Here is a 23,200-nt window from a genome sequence, read left to right on the forward strand (position 1 = left end):
CATGGCATAAATGATTAGTTTATCTAAACGTTAAATGCTTTGTTAGTACTGGTTCACCAAATGATACAGATAGTGAATCAAGAATAGATTTAGCTGTTAGGACTCCAAGCAGGAAACACTGTCTTGGTTACTGACAGAAACAAATACTCTTATCGTACATTGGGGCCTCTCCGATGGCGCAGTGGTAATAAAGGAGGCACATAATGTTTTGGATCCCACTTTAAACTGTAGGTCCAGTCCCGATTAGTCTTACTGTGCATAAAGTGGACTTAAAACACAAACTCAATGAATCAATCAATCTTATCGTATTTTAGGAAGCTTTTATGCATCTTTAGGATGAGGCGATGAGGATGAATGATGATCAGTTAAAATTGACCAATCTCTCTTTCCTTTCTTGATCACCTTCATCATTGCCCTCCATTCACCAAAATATTTTCACTTCGTAATTTGTCTGTCCATTTCATCATTATCAACATCATTAGGGCTCGGATAGTTATGCACTAAAGAAAAATGCAGAATATGCATGCAAATATGCACTTAAATATGCACTTTAAAAATCCGTTTAATTTATAAAAGCTTTATATTACAAACTACGAAAGATTTCATGCCAGACAATGAATATGCATTATTCTGAATGCTCATTCGCTTCACATTCAATTAATATGGTTCTGCGTTAAATCAAATACAATTCATAGTGCATTCAAGAGAACCCCCTACCTATTTTCACGATTTCAAACCCTAAGCGCAGCACACAACTTCGCTACCCGTTCACGAAACAACACCCTGCTCACCATCCCCTCCCACAAGACAGCGTTTTACGGAAATTTCTTTCACTGTCACTGCCACCAGAGCGTGGAACGACCTCCCCAATGACATAAGAAACTCTTCTTCTCTCGGCAATTTCAAATCAAAATTAAGAAAGCATCTTCTGGAGGCAACGTACCAGTTCTGAAAACAAGGAAAGACAATAAAATGAAACCTTTCTTGATCTAAAGTTGCAGGACAAACACAGACCAATTTTTCTGTATTTTAAGTATTTTTGTTAAGTGTGTGTTCATGCTGTACGTGCATTTTTTACGTTCTTACGGCATGTGTATTTTTGTGTTTTTATTTTTTGTGTTTTTCTTCTTTCTTTTTGTGTTATTTTTATCCATTTGTGTTTTTTATTTTCTTTGGTATTTTGATGTTTTATATTTCACAAACTGTTAGATATTTCAACTAAATTTGTAAAATGTGAAGTAGAGATGGTTAAGTGTAAGAAAAGGCTTGTGCCTTAACTTCGCCATCAAAAATAAGTAAATAAATAAATAAATAAATAAATAAAGATCAAGATCATGATGTCTCAAATTTTCTAACTCCAAGTTCCTTCTGTTTTCAGCTAGAATAGTCTTATATTCAGAAAACACAGGTTCCACTTCGCGAGATACAAGTCGACTGTATTTTAGGGCAACAAACTCAGACACATCAAGTTCCAGATCATCCACACGTTGTCCATTTGTTTGTCTGCAGAATTTTGGAAACTTTCATCATTGTTGCATACCCACTGTTCGTTTTCAATACTGCATCCAATTTCTGTACACACACAGGATCTTCAACCTGAGTGAGGGCCTCCTTAACGTCTTCTATAATTTTGATGCTTGTTTGAAGTTGTGGAAAGAAGAAAGATAGAGAAAAGATAAAGAAAAGAGAAGCGAGGAGAAGAAAAGTAAATACAGTATATGCTCGGTGTTGGTTGTGGGTACAAAAATATGCACAACAACTTATTTTCATATAAATATGCACCTGCATATGAAATATGCATGTTTAGCTAAACATTCTTAAATGTGCATTTGCATATGCAAAATGCATAATTATGCAAGCCCTAATCATCATCATTATGGCTTTGCCATAGCCACACTTTTAAAGTCTCTTCCCACTGTTAGTCAGTCACTCGTAGCGTCCAGGTTTCTGTGCCATACAACACTACACTCCGTACAAACATTACATTAGTCTCTTCCTTATTTCTTCGCTCAAAAATCGACAAAACATGCTGCTCCTATCTTCGCCACTGCTATTCTCTGTTTTACTTCCTGACAGCAGCTGGCGTCACCACTTATGATGCATCCCAGGTAAAGAAGCCATTAACATGTTCAAACCTTTTGCATTGAATTCTCACATTATTTCTCCTTGGTTTTCTTCCCAGAAAATAATTATAAATCATCTTTTAAATTTTATCTCAGTGAGCATATTTTATTGTGTTTCGATATTTTGGCTTGAAGTCCACTTTATGCACAGAATACTAATCGGAACTGGATCTGCAGTTTAAGTTGGCACTATGGCCGAGTATAGGATCCGAGACTCCTTGATTACTGGGTGATGACGTTTCCACTACCTAGCGATACCTTACAGCAATTCGTCGGATGACCAGCTATATATTTAATTTGCTTTTGTGCTACTTTTAGCTAACTTGCGATGAAGATGAGTGATGGTATGATGAAATTAATGAATGGACACATCCATACCCAGGTCGGGATTCGAACCCGAGACCCCTGGCATCGTAGTGCCACGTGCTAACCACTCCGCTACGGGGGCTGGCAATTCATCGTATCAGAACGAGAGGAATGTGACTCTAAAAATGCTGTTTTAACTATTTTTTAAAGCAGTCAGAACGACATTTCTCCACTTCTCATCTTAGCAGTAAGGCACGTATCTCCAATTTAAAGACTCTCTTTAAGAGCCGTACATCTCTCTAAGAGTACATTACATCCTCTCTTCCGAAAATTTGATAAATTGGAATCACGTCCCTCTGGTTCCCATACGCCGAATTATAAAGACTTTTAGGCTCTGTGCGAATTAAGCAATTTGCTTTGGGGGGATGCCCATTCAATGTCATATTAGTGATTTCATTTCGCGATGTAGGTTGGGGGGTATGTGTACTAAACTATTTGCCTTGCGGTTCTTGGTTTTAGCCCAGATCATCCAATCGTATGATTACATTTAGAAGTAATTTAGAAACACTTAGTACAGGGTGGCCCAAGAAAGGTAACGGTTACGTTTTTCTGGGTCACCCTGTATATTTACATTCTAAGGAAACCAAAACTCATACAAGAGCTATCGAAATAGTAACTCCAAAAACATTACCAAATTTCTATTGACAAGTTCTAACTACCTACAAGATTCGTGTGAACACTTTATTACATGTAAAATATCAGCATAGACCATTTGAACTTGAGTCAAAAACAGCTTCCTGTTGGCTCAGTCGGGTTGGGACAGTTGCACAATGGTGTCCTCTTAAACCATAAGGCTGCATACTTTTCGGCAGGGAAATCTTTGACTCGAACATTAATGAACACGAATGATTTTTCAGTTGCGTTTGTTACATAGTTAAAAAATGGTATACAGTAAAACCTCGTTAATCCGGACTAATGGGGGGTAAGTTGACCGGTTTAACGAAAGTCCGGATTAACTGAAATAACCTAAAAGAACAGTAGAAAGTGCATTAAAACTACGTTTATAGCAACAAAACACGTTTATTATGATGTATTTAAATGGCATAGGCCTAAATACACTATACAGTACAGTAAAATGTAAAGCAATACAATGCAGTACGTACATACGCGATACCCTCTTATAATGATGTGTACGCAGCACTATGACGAATGCGATTGTTGACTTCTAGCCACATTTAAAACCTTGCATTCTGCCTTTTTTTGCCTATTTCCTGTGAGGATTAATCAAAGTTGGAGATGAAAGCATCCCTGGGAAAAGAAAAAAAATCAATTGTTGGGATAAATTTCTTTTGTGGAGGGGAAATCCCCGACACCCCCCCCCCGTTAATTTGCACACTGCATTTACGTAATCAACTCCGTAGCCCTCAAGACAGTGAGAATACTTGTTAATTGGCAACACTGATCAGTTCAGAGGTGGTGACTTTTTCCCTACTCTTCTCACTGGACAGCAAATTCGGTTTTTATTTGGAAACGAAGGGTGATACCAATTCCTGGAATCTGTTGGTGCAAGAGTTCAGTGGCTCTTGGCAGAACAGACCGGTATTCAAGCCTTGTACATTTACAGGGTGACAGGGAGGCAATGAAATGTTTTTCTCCGAGCATCGCCATCATTCATTCATCTGATGGTCTCTCCTCTTGAAGCGGCAGCGAAATATTCGCGAATTGCGAAAAGAATTTTCCTGGGGGAAATGGCGTCGCTGGATTAAACTGTTTGGTGTCTCACCCACACAGGAAGATATTGCGCATCGGAGTCCATAGGAATTCTGTCGTGGGATTCATTCATGGTTTTGCAAGAGGGCTGGTCGGAAAGTAAGTTGACGTGTTTCGACACGGAAGTTTACGGCGCGAACTTCACGTTAAGGAAACGACTGGTATTAGGATCTATTGTGGTCCATTTTGGACTTACGTAAATTATACGTACATAAAGGGTAAATAGCTAGTCAAATAGTACCAGCGCCATAAAAAATGAGCGATAGGGTAGAGTGTGGGGGAAAATATTTTTCGGGGGAGATTCACATTTAGTATACCCTATATGCCATAACAATGCGTATTTGAGTTAAAAGATTTTATGGTTATTCATCTATGGGGGGGGGAAGAGATATGGATTGATTGACCAACCGCCCTGCCACCATCTGGCGACGTCACTGTAATTACCATATCGGTTGTAGGTTTCATTGGCTCCATTGTGAAAGAGCCGTTGTGGGTCGACTCATAGTCTCGTCATCAAGGCTCAAGTAACGGGTCTCCGCATAAGTGTGTCCCTTCATCAACTTCATCTAATACAGCGTGTCCCAAAATGATTATCGGGGTTTCATAGTTCCTTATGTATGGGGTACAAGGACAAAGCTTATATGGGAGTAAACAACAACTCAACAAGTTTACATAGTGTAAGTTATAAATGTTCAATGTGAGCACTTCACGTGACAGGCACACATCCATCCGATAGTCCGATGCTTCACGACGCTTTCGTTCGACACACTTGGACGTGCAGAAGTCTTCCCTTTGCAGACACATCCAGTTTGATGCTTATTAAACCATGGACGAATGTTGTTATCTGGCGGAGGATCACCTTTGAAAAGCTCGCTGAACTGAAACAGCAGATATAACCATATGCAAGGTCTTTGAGTGTAAAAAAGAGAAATGTTTAGTTAGTTTGCCACCAGATGGCTTTGATTTGGAGAATGGGGCGTGGCTAAGAAATACCGGAGGTCGGGGGAAAGCGACCCACTGATTAGCTGAGGTTAAAGCACATTAATTTGAGTTCTTTTGAGTGTTAAAAGGGACATACAAAGTCCATGGAGTAGCGGGTTTTGTACTGGTTTAGTATTTTAAGTTGTTTTATGTAGTGTATTTAGTTGGGATATGTTAGTTAAAGCACAGCACACTTTGTTCTATTCTGAGATAGGTCTCTTGAGGGAAAAATGAATATTAAATTGGATATTAAAATGAAATTACCATAATCCCCTTTTGGTTAAATAAAGTGTTAGGAAGTCTTTGATATGTAAAGATTTCATTGTATAATTTAATTGTTTCTTGATTATTTATTCAATTTAGATTGGGGTTTATATTCTTATTGTTATCATTTATGTGGTCTCAAGCCCTTCAGGCATGATGTTGAATAAACCTCTTTACTACCAAGCCTTTACGCATAATTCCTTAAAACCTACAACTTTACAGCTTAAGCCTTCCACTGCCATTTTTAAGTTATATTTCTGCTAGGTTATTGTACCTGCTTTAGTTGTAAGCCTTCTAAAGGATGTGCAATAAGAAGCTGGTCATACAGAACCACACCTTACAAATTCGATGACACAAAAGGACTTCTGCAAGGGAGTCGTCATCTTGTAATACACCTACGCCGCTGTGAATAATGTGAAACAAATGATAAGCGCTCAGCGTAGCAAACTTCTGCAGCCGTTCGTATCGTACATGTACGATATAAACATCAATCTTCATCTGTTGCAATATACCAACTACTTGAAAACCGGTTAATCATTTTTGGACACGCTGTATTTATCCAGGTTGAGATTAGACAAAACTAGCAGGAAAGCTATGCAAAATAAAAACACCGAACATGTTATCTATATTGAAGGGTGTTATGATGTTCCATACATGCATTATTATGTACTTCCTACTGGTATCAGAAGATACGTTCTCAAAATTAACTGGTTGGAGAATTTCAGTTATTTATTTCAATAATTAACTCAAATAAGAATTTTCCGTTGCGATTTGAAAAGCAATACCAAGCTACCTTAGTACATAGTTTATACTATGAACTTACTAATGCAAATAGCATGTTTCTTCTCTGTATAGTATGACCTACGAAGCAGTATTGTATTGAATTCTTGCTGACTTATTGAGAGGCAAACTTGAAACCCCACTTCCAATTTACACATGGCTTTAAAAAAAATAGCATCCATGACTTGAATTTTATCTGTTAACGTTATGGGCTGCAACGTAATTGGTTCTTGGATTCATATATCGGTAAAAACATATTTATATTCATAATCAAATGATAACATTTTGGTATAGAGGGCCGCACGCTCAACGCTATATATAGTAAAATGTTAAATTTGGTTATTCTTTCATATATATTTGGCATAGAGAAAAAGATGATGATGAAAAAGGAAACAGATGTAAATAGCCACGTTAACATGTCCTAAAACCTTACAATCTGGAACAAAATATAAATAAATTCTCACTTATTCTGTATTCATGCTTCATTGACAGATTTGTTTCATTTCATATTGCTTTTCTGATACCTTTTACTTATCACAAAGATGAGGATGAATGATGATATGATGATATGATGATACTAATGAAAAGAAAACTCATAAAAAACATGCCCAGGATTCGAAACCGAGGCCCCTGGCGTCGTAACGTACTGTGCTAACCACTCCCTTACGGAGCTCAGTCAACTGGTCTGAGGAAAGGTATTTTGTATATTTGTAAATCCTACAGTACAGAAGGAGAAAGTTTAAACTGAAAACAGAAATACTACAATAATAGGGAGAGCAAATACAAACAAAAACAATAACAAAAGCAAAACAATACTAAAATTAAAATTATAAATATGAACAATTCTCTGCAAGGTTGGCACAGAGGTTGTGTATTGAGTTGAAAATGTATTTTTGAGATGTTGTTTAAATGTTTCAAAAATCTTTGAAATCTTAACGTTTCATTGATTAGTCACACACAGGAGATGTACTAGGTGGAACGTTGCAGCGAAAAATGCAGACTCTACCAGGACTCGAACCCGGGTCTCTGGCATACCGTGCCATTGCTCTACCACTGAGCTACCGAGCCGGCCTGGCCTCGCCTGATTTTTCGCTGTCGCTGTTTTACCTGCGTGGAATCGTCTCTGCCAGTGCATTTTGGTATGCTCAGTGATAGAGAAATGGCACGTTATGCCAGAGACTCGGGTTCGAGTCCGCGTTTTTCGCTTAAAATTTCTACGTCTTGACGGTTTGTGGAACGTTTCCATGTTGTTGGTTGTTTCGCTCAGGCACTCTTAGTAAAAGTCTGTGTAGTAGGATGTTCCATTTAAGACTGCGTGAAGTAAAAATAGTACGTGATGTCTTTTGTGAACCAACAGTGTGAAAAACTGGAGAGACACAGGTTTTTGCAACAAAAGATCAGAAGGATATTCGAAAAATGACGTATACGATCACAATTGTAGGTCTGATATAATCTTATCCTATCTGGTAAGCTGCTTGAAGGAAGTTTTCTCTTTGAAAACAAGCGTAGGAGAGTAAGGAATGGCGAGAAAGATAAGAAAATACGAAAAGAGCATAAGATCAAAAATTTCTTTCGAACTGCAAACATGCTTTGATCTCCGAAGCGCATATATCCTGGGGATTGGTCCACCCACAACACAGCAATGCTGTTTGGGTTGCCTATTCACCAGGATGATGAAAAACTAAGCCTCCTGGATACGATGAACCAGCCCCTCCCGGGAAGGCACGTTTCCAGTTTCCAGGAAGTGCTTGTCATCGGCCTGCGAGGAGAGATGATTAAATGTCCACGACCGAAGAAATTATAGATTTGTGTGAGGGTGAAGCAACTCGTCCACCATATCGAGAGGGAGATTTTATGCTTTGATGCAATATTAAAACAAACCAGCTGTGTTGAATGAGTATATGCATTTGCATGCGGGTTACTTAATGTAAGCGGCAGATTGTTCAGGGAAAACCGATACGAAGTTAGATGTTCCTGGTTCGAATCCCAGTCAGGCATGCATGAATCACTGCCCCACCATCGTTTCATCAGTCATGATTCATCGCGCGGACGTCTGTGAATAGCACAACGCGTTATGACGCCAGGGATCTCGGTTTCAAATCCAGGCTTCAGCATGGGTGTTCTTGTTCATGAGTGTCTCTTCATCAATTTCATTATATCGTAACGAATTATAGAATTATACTCTCTATAGAAGCTTCAATGTGACCAAGGGTCATTCACTTGTTTCACGTATCATTCTTACGAATGACGGGATCGAACCTGCCAGTCCCAATTGATTTTATGGGTGATGTAGATTAATCATCATTCATCCTCAGATGGTGAGAGCACTTGTCATGAGGACAAGTCTGATGCTAAGCAGCAAGAGGTAATCCTGAAACACAATATACAAACTAAAACAAGTTGAAATGGCAAACAGTCACTCTTTGGTTTTTAGAACTTTTGGACCTGAATCGTACATGGTGTGGTTTAGGATAAATACCTGTCTACAGTTAGAAGATTGATGACCAAATCCAAAGATCGAAGTGTAAAATAATACTAACTCTCTCTAGGCTTTTCCTTCCTTCTCAACCTATGTCAGGCTGACTACTCTCCTTCCAAGCCTTCCAAAAGTACTCCTGACTGTCTCAAGTCAATTCCAAAAGTGTGTCCGAACGTGGGAAAATGATTTTCCGAAGTGAATAATGGCAAAACGGGTGGAGAGAAGTCGTCGGTGTTGGGCGGTCCACTAAGAAATTGGGTACGCTCCTGTCAAAAAATCACGCAGTTATGTTGTGCAATGTCGGCGCAAGGGATTCCCCAAAGGACGCGAACGAAGATGTTGACGGGAATGGCGTGGGTGTGCGTTCTGCGTGAGCTGGCATCGACACAAATTGGCATGTGTTGAATGGCACCAAAAAAACAAAGAAAATGACGTAAAAACGAAAAAAATTAACTGATTTTTTGACAACAGCGTATCCAATTTCTTAGTGGACCGCCCAACACCGACGACTTCTGTCCACCAGTTTTGCCATTATTCACTTCGGAAAATCATTTTCCCACGTTTTCAAACGTCAATAACTCGGCAACAAAGCCGTTTCCGGAATTTCGTTACATGAACTTTCCACTCGTACAATCACCTCCCAAACGTTGTAAACGAACTTACGAAACATTCTGTATGTAGTAACGGGGGAAATTAACGCGTAATAGTTCAGTATATTATTAGAGACCCATCCAGGAGAAACGTCACAGATCACGGACTGCATTTTCACACTCGAGACAGAAATCGCCTCCTTGTCTGTTGATGCAGAATCTGCGAAACGCCACACTAGAAACTGGTTAGTAGTCGTTTCGCTAAGAATAGTGGAATTAAGTAGAGAAACAAGCAAGCCGGTAAAAAAGAAAAAAGACAATGGAGTACTACGGTCCACTTGTAATGACGTGTGCAGAATGCGGAAACCTGATTGGACCACGTTTTCAAGCACAAAGGCATGTAATCTTATCGCGCCGTTGGAATGTCAACAAACGCAAGAAACACGTCTGGGATGACCTTGAAAGCCAGGATTTGTGTCAACATATCCAACTCCTTTTGTCGAGCTGCTTCTGGGAACGCGACTTAATGAACGGTTGTGAATATGTGTCCGGAGAACGAGCAGAAAAACTGTTGCGGATAGTTCTATTGAAAACAAACAAAGACGTCTCGTTCCCGCGCACGCGAAATCAGGGTTGCCACTCCATCTCGATTTATCAGAATATTATTTTCTCATAAACATAACTATGTAAGCACGTTATTTATTTATTAACCAGTCGCCTATAACAGAGCGAATGCTCCAATTACAATAGGCATTACAATTTTCTATATACAATATAATTTACATAAATATATAATACATGATACAAACACATAGTAATTATTACACAAAACCTTAGATAAATACGAATACAAAAAGTTATACAAATACAAAAGTTACACAAATACAAAAAATTACATACATATATTACAAATTTTAAACAGAGGAGAAAACTAAAGGACAGAAGAAACAAAACATAAACAAGTTACAAACTATAAAAGCTTGAGAATAATAAAGAAATTATACAAATACCTCTATTTAAATAAGAAACAGGAATAATCAATACAAAGCAAAAGTTCAAATTTGAATTCGTTTATATGTATAAAAAAATTAAAAAGCTATAAATTGTATTTGAGACTATAAATATATCACTCTAGAATTGGATCTGTTTCATTTGTATATTATACCTAATATGTTATTTAAACTATATAGAAAGTTTTTAATATTAAAAGCAAAATCCAAATCAATTCCATTCAAGACAATATTATTATGTTTACTTAATAATCTAATGATTGGAGAATTTTGATGGAATTTTGTGTTTGATTTATTGCAGTAAAGAGATATGCTTCACCAATTGCGCACTTAGAGAGGGGGTTATCGGGGTTTAGCCCCCAAGATAGAAATAATATATTCTTATTGTCTTACAATTCTTTTCTTACAAAAATAGACCTTATATTGTGACAAGATGAGCGAATGTTTTGCATATTTCTTTATTTTTGACAGAGGTGAGTGTAATGGAAGATATTACCGCTGTTGTAAGTCATTAAATAAATATCATGGTACAAACTAAATCCATGCAGAAACGTAAAACGCGGGGAGATTTGATTGATTTTATGTTTTAAGTCCACTTTATGCACAGTAAGGCTAATCGAAACTGGACATACATTTTAAAGTGGGATCAGAACTACTATGAGCCTCTACCGGGTGTCGAACTTGGGACCCCTTGATTACAAGATGACGACGTACATGTCACTTGGATATGAACATATTGACAGCAACGTTTCACACCGTAGCAACATGCCAAGCTATACAAACACATTTGATTGGTTAAATCCTAAAAATGGCACGCGACATGTGTCGCTTGGGTGTGAAATTTCCCTGAATCAAGCACAAGAGAAAAGTAGTGATTCAAAAATACGATGAAAATTCACATTTTCTCTAACGTCGGTCCATTCACAAGATTCTTGCATTACGCATCTGCAAAAAAGGTCTTCCCATCTCATGAATGAACGTCTGTAGCCATTAGCATCCTCAAACACTCTTCCCACTTGTGTTCGTCATTGTCCCACGTCATCGGATAAGGCACACCCACGTGGAACCGCCAATCTTTAAACAATTGGGATCAAGGAAGCGTGCGTTTATTTTCCTTCGGGAATTGAGGAACAGGGGATAAAGAACCCCAAAAACAGCTGGTGAATTCCCTCCTACGAGCGGATTACCCTGTATGCAAGAACGATTCCTTTGCGACAATCCTATCAAAGAAGAGACCATCTTTCTCAACGCTACTTCTCCGAATCCATCCTAAACTTGATTCTTCTTTCCAAATCAGATCTTTTAGTATGGAGAACAAAGGATGCAGCTGTGTGCAAGCAAAGTAATATGTGAGTGTCTATTTCAGTTTTCTACGTCGCCTTTTCCCACCTATCTACCTTAAATACGACGACGAGCGTGAATGAAATGGATGTACAGTCAGGCGTAATAAAAATAGAAAACCTAGATCCCGAAACACTCGCCTCCATGTAATGCGTTCTGCGTGTTGCCTAAATGTACGACAATGGCCAAACTTGCTATTGAAAAGTTGTTACCGAAATTCGAATGATCATCCATGTCTGATCCAGGATTCTAACCCAGATCCCTTGTGTCGTAGCACACTACCCAGATAGCACAATAGCTCTGCAATCGACATGGTAAACAAACAAAAAATATTTTTCTGTATCGAAAGGCTACCCTCATAGCATAGTAGCTCTGCAATCGACACGGTAAACAAGATAGCATAATAGCTCTGCAATCAACACGGTAAACAAACAAACAATCTTTCCACATGGAAGGGCTACTCATAGAGTATAATAACTCTGCGGTCGACACTGAAAACAAAATAAACAATCTTGCTGAATCCGAAGGCTACCAAGATAGCATAATAGATCTGCAATCGACACGGTAAACAAACAAACAATCTTGCTATATGGAAGGGCTAATCATATAGCATAATAACTCTGCAGTCGACACTGCAAACAAGATAGCATAATAGCTCTGCAATCAACACGGTAAACAAACAAGCAATCTTTCCACATGGAAGGGCTACTCATATAGTATAATAACTCTGCAGTCGACACTGAAAACAAAATAAACAATCTTACTGAATCGAAAGCCTACCCAGGTAGTATAATAGCTCTGCAATCGACACAGTAAACAAACAAGCAATCTTGATGCACCGAAAGGCTACCCAGAGAGCTTAATAACTCTGCAATCAACACTTCAAACAAACAAACAATCTTTCTGAATCGAAAGGCTACCAAGATAGCATAAGAGATCTGCGATCGACACGGTAAACAAACAATCAATTTTACTACATCGAAGGGTTATTCATAATAACTCTGCAGTCGACAATGCAAACAAGACAGCATAATAGCTCTGCGATCGACACGGTAAACAAACAAACAATCTTTCCACATGGAAGGGCTACTCATAGAGTATAATAACTCTGCGGTCGACACTGAAAACAAAATAAACAATCTTGCTGAATCGGAAGGCTACCAAGATAGCATAATAGATCTGCAATCGACACGGTAAACAAACAAACAATCTTGCTATATGGAAGGGCTAATCATATAGCATAATAACTCTGCAGTCGACACTGCAAACAAGATAGCATAATAGCTCTGCAATCAACACGGTAAACAAACAAGCAATCTTTCCACATGGAAGGGCTACTCATATAGTATAATAACTCTGCAGTCGACACTGAAAACAAAATAAACAATCTTACTGAATCGAAAGCCTACCCAGGTAGTATAATAGCTCTGCAATCGACACAGTAAACAAACAAGCAATCTTGATGCACCGAAAGGCTACCCAGAGAGCTTAATAACTCTGCAATCAACACTTCAAACAAACAAACAATCTTTCTGAATCGAAAGGCTACCAAGATAGCATAAGAGATCTGCGATCGACACGGTAAACAAACAATCAATTTTACTACATCGAAGGGTTATTCATAATAACTCTGCAGTCGACAATGCAAACAAGACAGCATAATAGCTCTGCGATCGACACGGTAAACAAACAAACAATTTTTCCACATGGAAGGGCTACTCATAGAGTATAATAACTCTGCGGTCGACACTGAAAACAAAATAAACAATCTTGCTGAATCGGAAGGCTACCAAGATAGCATAATAGATCTGCAATCGACACGGTAAACAAACAAACAATCTTTCCACATTGAAGGTCTACTCATATAGCATAATAACTCTAGAGTCGACAATGCAAACAAGACAGCATAATAGCTCTGCGATCGACACGGTAAACAAACAAACAATCTTTCCACATGGAAGGGCTACTCATAGAGTATAATAACTCTGCGGTCGACACTGAAAACAAAATAAACAATCTTGCTGAATCGGAAGGCTACCAAGATAGCATAATGGATCTGCAATCGACACGGTAAACAAACAAACAATCTTTCCACATTGAAGGTCTACTCATATAGCATAATAACTCTAGAGTCGACAATGCAAACAAGACAGCATAATAGCTCTGCAATCGACACGGTAAAAAATAAACAATCTTTCCACATGGAAGGGCTACTCATATAGTATTATAACTCTGCAGTCGACACTGAAAACAAAAACAAACAATCTTGATGAATCGAAAGGCTACCCAGGTAGTATAATATCTCTGCAATCGACACGGTAAACAAACAAGCAATCTTTCCACATTGAAGGTCTACTCATATAGCATAATAACTCTAGAGTCGACACTGCAAACAAGACAGCATAATAGCTCTGCAATCGACACGGTAAACAAACAATCAATCTTTCCACATTGAAGGGCTAATCATATAGTATAATAACTCTGCAGTCGACACTGAAAACAAAAACAAACAATCTTTCTGTATCGAAAGGCTACCCTCATAGCATAGTAGATCTGCAATCGACACGGTAAACAAGATAGCATAATAGCTCTGCAATCAACACGGTAAACAAACAAACAATCTTTCCACATGGAAGGGCTACTCATAGAGTATAATAACTCTGCGGTCGACACTGAAAACAAAATAAACAATCTTGCTGAATCGGAAGGCTACCAAGATAGCATAATAGATCTGCAATCGACACGGTAAACAAACAAACAATCTTTCCACATTGAAGGGCTACTCATATAGCATAATAACTCTAGAGTCGACACTGCAAACAAGACAGCATAATAGCTCTGCAATCGACACGGTAAAAAATAAACAATCTTTCCACATGGAAGGGCTACTCATATAGTATTATAACTCTGCAGTCGACACTGAAAACAAAAACAAACAATCTTGATGAATCGAAAGGCTACCCAGGTAGTATAATATCTCTGCAATCGACACGGTAAACAAACAAGCAATCTTTCCACATTGAAGGTCTACTCATATAGCATAATAACTCTAGAGTCGACACTGCAAACAAGACAGCATAATAGCTCTGCAATCGACACGGTAAACAAACAATCAATCTTTCCACATTGAAGGGCTAATCATATAGCATAATAACTCTGCAGTCGACACTGCAAACAAGATAGTATAATAGCTCTGCAATCAACACGGTAAACAAACAAGCAATCTTGATGCACCGAAAGGCTACCTAGAGAGCATAATAACTCTGCAGTCGACACTAAAATCACGATAGCATAACAGCTCTGCAATCAACACGGTAAAACACAAACAATCTTTCCACATGGAAGATCTACTCATAAAGTATAATAACTCTGCAGTCGACACTGCAAACAAGACAGCATAATAGCTCTGCAATCGACACGGTAAACAAACAAACAATCTTTCCACATTGAAGGGCTACTCATATAGCATAATAACTCTAGAGTCGACACTGCAAACAAGACAGCATAATAGCTCTGCAATCGACACGGTAAAAAATAAGCAATCTTTCCACATGGAAGACCTACTCCTAAAGTATAATAACTATGCAGTCGACACTCAAAACAAAAACAAACATTCGTGATGAATCGAAAGGCTACCAAGATAGCATAATAGCTCTGCAATCGACATGGTAAACAAAGAATCAATCTTTCCACATGGAAGGGCTACTCATAGAGCATAATAACTCTTCAGTCGACACTAAAAACACGATAGCATAATATCTCTGCAATCGACACGGTAACCAAACAATCAATCTTTCCACATTGAAGGGCTACTCATATAGTATAATAACTCTACAGTCGACACTGCAAACAAGACAGCATAATAGCTCTGCAATCGACACGGTAAACAAACAAGCAATCTTGATGCACCGAAAGGCTACCCAGAGAGCATAATAACTCTGCAGTCGACACTAAAATCACGTTACCATAACAGCTCTGCAATCAACATTGTAAAACACAAACAATCTTTCCACATGGAAGATCTACTCATAAAGTATAATAACTCAGCAGTCGACACTGAAAACAAAAACAAACAATCTTGATGAATCGAAAGGCTACCAAGATAGCATAATAGCTCTGCTATCGACACGGTAAACAAACAAACAATCTTGCTGCATCGAAAGCTACCCAAATAGAATAATCGCTCTGAAATTGACAATTGCAAGTTTACATTTCAGCTTAAGGATACGTTTAAGTTGTTCTTTTCATCAGCTTTCAACCTTTCTGTCCATAAATTGACTTAAACAAACCTTTCCATTCGTTTCTGTTGCTCCTACATCGACTGTTCTTTCCTCGTGTTTCAACAGAACTCTTATCACGTGATCGCGAGTTCGATTCCAGGGCAAGGTTCCTCGACGTCACGTGAGTTCGACTTCTGCTTCTGAAGTCGCCTGAGGAAGACGGAAACTTCCACGATGTTTTATTTTTCTCTCCTTGATCTTCAGCGCTCCTTCCTAGTCGCTCGTAAACCAGGACTCTTCTCACCCCCTCCTCCTCCACAAGATGGGAAACCTTAAAACGATTCTCTATCGCGTCGAGTACTCTTGAGTACCATGATCTACCGTAAGAATAATTTGGCGCCAAAAACAACTCAAATCTTGACCTACATGTTCTCTTGAAGGGAAATCGATAGTAGAAAATGAAACACAAGCAAAAGCATGAGCAGGTTAGCATAATTTTTCGATCCAATTGCAAGTCATTTCCAAGTTCACTCCGATTCATTTCCATATGTTCTCCAGTCTCCTTTGTTCTCATCCTTTCCATCTGCTCACCATTCTCTCTGTTTTCCTCCTATTCATATCAATTTCGTTTATTTTTATATTATCATCGCTCTCTTTTACATCCATTATCTTCATTTAGGTTTCTCTCTTTTCTACTTTGTTCTATTCTTCTCATTCCTACTTCATGCGCTTATTTTTCATGTGATTAATATTTCCCTCTTTCTCTGCTATTGTTTTATTTCTCCGTGCTCTTCGTTTTTTCCATTTCGTTCTTCACGCCTTCGTTTTCTTTCTTCTATATCATTCTTCCTTTCGTTCCTTTCTGCCTCATGTTAATGTTTCTATTCTACGTCCTCCATTTCTTTCCCCTTCTTTCTCGTGGTTTCTTCATTGATTTTCTCTTTTCCTTTTTCTCATCTCGTGTCTACTTCGTTCCCTTTTCTGTTTTCCTCCTGTCTTACCTCTTATTACACAAGGTATCTTTTCCTTTTCTTTTCTTCCTTTCTATTTCGTTGTTTACATTCCCTGCTTCTTCCATCTTTCTTGTCTATATGTTTATTGTCTTTCTCGTTCTGATATTCCATTCTCTTTGTTTTATTTTCTTTTCCCATTTATTTTTCTATTTCTTTTTCTCTTTTCGTACCTAGTTTCTTTGTTCTTCCGGTTCTCTTTTTTATTCTCTCTCCTGTTCACTTTGTTCTTTGCTCTGTTTTGTGCATCACTCTTTATTTCTCCATGTTATTTATTTCTCCGTTTGATTTACCTACCATCTTAGAGACAGAATACCCTGAATTCACTATTGTTAACCCCTTCTTTTACTATCTTCTTATTGTTATTCCCGCATACTTATCCTTCATCGTTTCTTATTAGCAGCTGCGAACATAATCCAAACCGAACAGATGTCAGACAAGAAATAAGTAGAAAAGAACAATTGGTAAAAGAAAGGAAAGATAACGGAGAACGAAAGATATGAACAAAATAGAAAATAAAAATAGACATGAAAGAAGGAAGAAAAAGAGAACGAAAAAAGAAAAAGGAAGGGCAAGAAAACGAAGCAGAAATGAGCAGGGAAAAGAAAAGAACGAAGCAGATAAGAGACGAGAGAACGGCGAAAACATGGGAAGGAAAAGAAAGAAGTGGAAATCAAAGGAAAGAGAAGAAAAGCAAAGAAAGAACAAACGAGAAAGGAGAGAAAAGAACAGAGAGAACACGATAAATGTTGCATTTTTTATATTTTACGTCGCTTTTCTTTCACTTTTGACTAATTGCGACGATGGAGATGAGTGGTAACTAAATTAAATTGATGAAAGGATGCCCATAAATTACATCCATGCCCAAGCCAGGACTCGAACCCGATCAAATTCGGTGACGAGATAGAAACTCAATCACCTAACTTACTTTTTAAAAGGGAAGACTCATAAGCAGTAGTTTCCCCAAATTCAACGTCAAATCAACTTAACTCCATTTTTTCAGGACTTCAGGACAGACATACACAAACATCCATGTCTTACCTGGGATTCAATCCCGAAACTCCTGGCGTCGTAGCGCGCTGTGCTAACCACTCCGCCACGGAGGTCGACAGCGCACTCGGCCACCGAGCAGGCAGAACAGGGGGGAAATGAACAAAGAAGAAAAGGAAAGTGAACAAGAGGAATAAAAAACAAAATAGAAATGAGTAGAAGAAGCGACACGAGAAGAGAAAGTAAAAATGAAATTGAAGAAAGTTAAAGAAGAAGAAATGAACGAAGTAAATGAAGAACGAAGAGGAGAGAGAGAAAGGTACTTAAGCAGAGAAGAGGATTATGAATAGGAAAAATAAATGAACGCAATAGATGAGAAAACGATGAGAAGAGATGGAAAAAAGAGTGAAATAAAAGCTAGAGAAGAGATGAGAAGTACTAAGTAGAAAAATAACCCAGAGAATATAAAAACGAACTAGGCGGAGAAGAGAAAAATAACAGTGAATAGGAAAGGGAACTAAATGAACTGGAAACGAGAAAATGAAACAGTGAGAAGATGTGAATGTAAGAAAAAAAGAACGAAAGAGACAGCGAAAGGAACTAAGTAGAATAGAGTGAAATAATAATGAATAGGAAAAAGAAAAGAACTATATGGAAATTAGAAGAGAAAACAATGAAAGGGGAGAAGAAAGAATGAATTAAAAGAAAAGCAACGAAAGGGAAATAACGAAGTAGATAAAGAAAGAAGAGGAAAATAATAATTAATGAAAAAAAAAGAAAAGAGCGTTATGGATATGAGAAGATGTAGAAGATACAGATATGGAAAATAACGAAATAGACAGATAAAGTAAATAAACCTAGAAGAGGAAAATAATAATGAAGAGAAAAAGTAATGAAGGAAGTGGAAATGAGGAGTGGAGAAAAAGTTACAAGTAGAAAAAGAGAGAAAAATGAAAAAGATGTGGAAGGAACAATGAAATAGAAGAAAGTAGAACAAGATAAAAAGAAAAAAGGAACTAATCAGAGAATAGGAAAATAATAATGAATAGGAAAAAGAAATGAACGAAGTAGTAATGAGAAAATAACACCACGAGAAGAGAAGAAAGAAACATGAAGTAAAATAAAACAGGGGAGAAAGAGTGGAATGATGGAGAGAAAGAAAAAGGAAGATTAGAGGATAGAAATGTACGAAGACAGAAGTATAGCCGGAAGCAGGGGAAAACGCAGAACTCCTAAATCTCTCTTTAAGATGCAATTAATAACTCGCGGCAACAGATTCGCCCCGTGCTGCGACTGGCTTTCTTGGAAATTGCCCGACGGGAGATCTGAGTGCGTAATTACCAACAATCAAACGCGATCGGAGCGACATCTCTGCGCAGCCGCGGAGTCTGCAACAGGTATGCGCGGGCTGGCGGCGGGAGTCGTATAAGAATCGAGGAGATCGGAGAATATTCGCTCAGTGGCATCACCATCAGAGAAGAGAGGAAGTGACGTCATACACAGAGAAGGAGACAGTGAGAAAGAGAAAGAAAGTAACGGAAAAGACCCGCGACACCTTAGTTTCCTTCAGGTGAGAACAATTATTACTATCTTCTGCTTTCGCTGACAAAGCACGTGATCTTTTTTTCCCCTCTCATTGAGAAGAAAAGAGAACAGTTTCTGAAGCCAAGCTTTACATACTGACGCACAAAATTTTTACGAAAACTAGGTTTAATTTTTCTGCCTCTTGTGGTTCCTGAGATGACAACTTCTTCAGTATTGATTTGACTTGATTTCTGTTATTTAGCTCCGCTTTTCGTTCATTATGGGACTCAAACGCGCCTTATCGGTATTGCTGACGCCTTGTAATCAAGGTGTCCCGGGTTTGATCGCCGGCTGAAGCACATAGCGTAGTGGATTTGTTTCCTCTTTAAACCGTAGACCCAGCAACGAGTCTATCTGCCCAATAGCGTATTGGCAACACCGTCGCCTTATAATCAAGGAGTCTCTGGTTCGATTCTTCATTGAGATGTTCGAGATTAGCATATATCCCCGATGGCGTATTGTTAACCCTGCCTCTTTGTAAGCAAGGAGTCAGATTTTATTTGACCTCTTAATTTCTAAAATTAGCGCCACTTTTCCGCTTTTGGCTAATCGTGACGATGAGTGATGATATGATGAATTTGATGAGACGCCCACAAAGAACATCCACGCCTAAGCCGGGATTCGAACCGGGGACCCATGAGAACAGTGGTTGTAATCCTATTGTAAACTGAAGGTTCAGTTCCAATTAGCTTATCTGGCCATAAAGTGAAGAGCATCCCAAATGATGTAGTGGTAACGGTGTCGCTTCGCAATCAAGGTGCCCCAGGTTCAATCCACGGCAGTGGCACATACTAGTTCCGTTCCCATTTTAAACTGGTCTAGTCTGGACATGACTATCTAATCTTAAAGTGGACAAAAAAACTTTCGCATAACTTGTCGTCCTCCACGCGTTAAGTTTCATCTTTGCACAGTGGCGTAGCCAAAATTTTCTTTTGGGGATGATAAGCTTTGAAAGCTTAATATCTTCTATGTGGCAAATCAGTAGAATTTTCAAGACCAAATGAATCGTGTATTTTAAAAAGAGGAGTATAACATATACAATTAATTTGTGAAAAAAGTATAATTAATCTAATATAAAATCTAAGTACAGAGAATAAACATGCTTTAGTGTCTATATATCATTAACCATCTACAAACTGATGTTACACCAAACATTTTCAATATGACGCCCTTGTTAGTGTACAAATGCATGGAATAGCATTGCATTGCAGTGTCAGTGTGTACGTCCGTTGATTCACACATGCACACACGCAGACATACATACGCACGCAAATATACATGAGAGCTTCGATGGACCAGGTCGGCCAGGTATATAGTCGACCTCCGTGATGTAGTGGTTAACACAGCGCGTTACGATACCAGGGTTCCCGGGTTCGTTTCCCAGGTAAAAGGAATGTTCGTGTTTGTTGGTCCTGTAGAAAATCGAAGAGTAGAAATAATCAATAGGAAGCACGAAAAGTGAAAATAAGAGACGAAAGGAGTTCCTTTAAAAAAAAGCGATAGGCTGTCTGACTGCTATGCGGGAGAAGCGGGTTCGATAACCCAGGTTATCAGGTGGAAACTATTTCCAGCACAGTCCCTGCAAAAATCGACTATGGGCTCAGAAATCCGCTGGGACCAACCCTACGGCGAAGAGGCAACCGGAGCGTGGTGCTGATCACATAAGCGCCACAAATTGTCTTATGTGGGAGTCCCATCTCTACATTCACATATTTTGGAAAGCGCAAGGGGTAGCTTGATACACCCTCCCCCACACACACACCGGTCTTCGTGGTGGAGTGGTTAGTGTCTCGCGATACACCAGAGTTCACGGAATCGAACTCTGGATAAGGCATGAAATTTGTCCACTTATCTTCATCGTCGCGATTAACCCCTATAAGTAGAAAAGAGACACAGCACAACCGAAATGTGAAGAATGTTTTATAGAGTGGAAAAGCCAACGCAAAGTGACAAAAATATAAATAACTTAATAACACGTGCATGAAAACTTTCTACTACTAACTAACTAACTCTCAAGCCTTCTTAAACCCGAAAGTTCATGGCTGCAGCAATACAGGCCTTCCATCTGTCCCTATCTTCAGAAAGATCTATATACTGTTTTCCATCCCTACCGATTTCCTTTAGGTCCATCTCAATGTTGTCCTTCCATCTTCGTCTTGGCCTTCCTACAGGTCTCTTACCACCAGGTTTCCCAACAAGAATCCTGTAAACTCCTCTTTCCTCTTCCATTCGTGCCACATGGCCTGCCCACCTAAGTCTTCTTGATTTAATTATTCTAATAATATCTGGACATGAATATAAATTATGTAGTTCTAAATAATGTAACCTTCTCCCCTCACCTGTCTCCTCATCCCTTTTAGGTCCAAATATTTTCCTAAGGATCTTATTTTCAAATTCTCTCAATTTATGTTCCTCTTTCAATGTAAGGAACCAAGTTTCACATCCATATAATACTACAGGCAAAATTACAAAATTACTTTCTATTACTTTACTAGCAAATTAATCGAACATAAGATGAACATTATTTGCTTTTGTAACTCACAATCCATTTTTCACGGCAATGTATAAATGGGAGGATTCAATACAAAGGGTTTGTCCTTGCAAAATATTCATCACTCTTATACTTTCCAAGATACGTACTATCGTGTAGGATTTTACAAAACTTTTGTTCCTATATTTATGGGGGGTTACAGCCCCCTTAGTCCCTCTCCTCGGCACTCATTTTGTATCGAACTTGCTACTGTTCCCGATATACTGAAAAAGTTTCTGATTATTTTTTATATAATTGGCCCTTTCCGATCTACTCAGTGTAATCGCAGCGACGAGGATGGCAAGATATGAAGTTGCAAGCACAAAGAAATACATCAGACATGGATGGAACTCGAACCCAATACTTTTTAGTGATACATTGTAGAGCACAGAAACGGCAGAGCGGATTTCAAGCCAGGAGGATAATCGATAGCCGGTATACGTCGGGAATCGATCTAAAGATTTCAATCGATTGATTGAATTATTATTTTTAGTCCACTTCATGCCACAGCTAGGCTAATCGGGACTGGGCCTACAGTTTGAAGTGACATGCGAACCACTGTGCAATGTGCCTCCACCGGGTAACGAACCCGGGACCTCTTGACGTTAGAGACTTCGAATTGGCATACAAAGCATCGTCTAGAAATTGCATTGTATACAGAATTCATTTGGCCGGACAAGCAAATAATAATTCATCAGTAGGCCTCCCTGATGGTGGTAGCGTCGTGGCCGTAATCAAGGAGTCCCGGGTTCGATTCCCGGTGGTTCGGATCCCACCTTAAACTGTAGGTCCAGTCCCGATTAGCCTTACTGTGCATAAAGTGGACTTAAAACATCAACTCAATCAATCAATATTTTATCAGGACCAATTTATATTAGTAATTCTGACTAGCTAATCAAATAATTATTCATGAATATCGATTTATATTAGTAATTCTGACCAGACGGAAAAAATTCTTCATGATCCCAATTTGCATGAACATTTCTGACAGACAAACAATTGTCCATCAGCACCAATTTGTATTAGCAATTCTGAACAGACAATCGTTCATCAGCTCCAATTTGTATTAGCAATTCTGACCAGACAATCGTTCATCAGCACCAATTTGTATTAGAAATTCTGGCCAAACAATTGTTCATCAGCATCAATTTGTATTAGCAATTCTGAACAGACAATTGTTCATCAGCACCAATTTGTATTAGCAATTCTGACCAGACAATCG

At 38.6% G+C, this 23,200-nt stretch overlaps 1 protein-coding gene across 1 annotated transcript in view; it reads left to right on the forward strand.

Annotated features, from left to right (window-relative positions):
• The first annotated feature begins 19,347 nt into the window (after nucleotides 1-19,347).
• The window catches only part of LOC145981900 (chordin-like protein 1), a 172,186-nt gene continuing 168,333 nt past the window's right edge, over nucleotides 19,348-23,200 (forward strand). Inside the window, exon 1 of the mRNA XM_083115395.1 lies at nucleotides 19,348-19,434. The gene's annotated coding sequence lies outside the window, so the exon portion shown is untranslated. The remainder of the gene's footprint in view (nucleotides 19,435-23,200) is intronic.

This window comes from Lepisma saccharinum, chromosome 30 (genome assembly GCF_977018435.1).
Source record: "Lepisma saccharinum chromosome 30, izLepSacc3.1, whole genome shotgun sequence".
NCBI lineage: Eukaryota > Metazoa > Arthropoda > Insecta > Zygentoma > Lepismatidae > Lepisma > Lepisma saccharinum.